The sequence below is a fragment of the Phytophthora parasitica genome, assembly GCF_000247585.1.
Source record: "Phytophthora parasitica INRA-310 unplaced genomic scaffold supercont2.64, whole genome shotgun sequence".
Classification (NCBI taxonomy): domain Eukaryota; phylum Oomycota; class Peronosporomycetes; order Peronosporales; family Peronosporaceae; genus Phytophthora; species Phytophthora nicotianae.
Window position 1 is genome coordinate 230,739 of NW_008649050.1, and position 1,139 is coordinate 231,877.

Sequence of the window (1,139 nt, forward strand, 5' to 3'; positions counted from 1 at the left end):
TTGTCGTGCGGAAACAGGCTAGTGTAAACGGTAAGCTGACATGTTATGCACAAGAAGGTGGTGTTATACTGACATGTAGTGTTTTATACTATACAGGGTTGAGATCGATGTTGGTCGTAAAGCCGACACTGCTAACTCGCAGTCGTACGACACAAAGAGTGGCTCAGCTGCTGTGGCTCGCAATATCGCTTGTGTTTTCCGGGGGTACCATATGAGGGACGGCGGCTCATTGTGCCTGATATGTTTTACACCTCGATTCAGCTTGCTCAGCAACTTAGGACTATGGGTTTCAACTTTTGCGGTACAAATCAAACCAACCGACTTGGTTGGTGCAAGGAGCTGAACTACTCTTTCAAAAAGCGACCAGTAACAGTAACGCGAGGCACGTTCAAGATGGCACGCGCAGCTTCCAACCCTGGATTGGTGGCACTCGCCTGAGTGGATAATTGGCCAGTCTACTTTCTTGCTTCGCAAATCTCTGCAAATTTGACCTCTGTTCTACGACGCCAGAAGTCGGGAGAGTAAACCTCAATCCCCTGCCTCGATATTTTGGAGGAATATCAACGGTACTTGGGTGGTGTCGACCGAAACGACCAGTTGCGCTTGCAGGCATATTCGTTGCAACTTGCATTCCGGTAAGTCCTTATGCTGACACTGTCTACACTATGTGATGTTCTTAAGCTGACATGTACGTTGATGTGAAACTAGCTTTCAGAAAAAATACAAGTCTCTGTTCCTTGAATTAGTTGACATTGCGCTAGTCAACTCCTACATTGTGTACACTGAGCTTTGGGAGAAGACCAAGAAGAAAAAGGACTCGCATCATGCATTCTTGCTTAAGCTGCAACTCACAACTGACTAACATTGACGAAGCTGACTTTATTGGTTCCACTCAATTGTTAGAGGCTCCTCCCCAGCGACCAGTAGTCATCTCCGGAAGGCACACAATCGTTCAAGGTGGTGCCAAGCTCAAAAATGGAGAAGCAACCCGTTCTCGGCACCGCGCATGCAAGGTTTGTTCGCTGTTGAAGCATAAAGTAGCGAAACGTGCATGACAACTTCGTATTACTGCCCTAAGTGCTCGAAGAACAAGAAGGGTTTGACGTGGCTGTACAATCGCGTGCGAGGTCACTACGAGA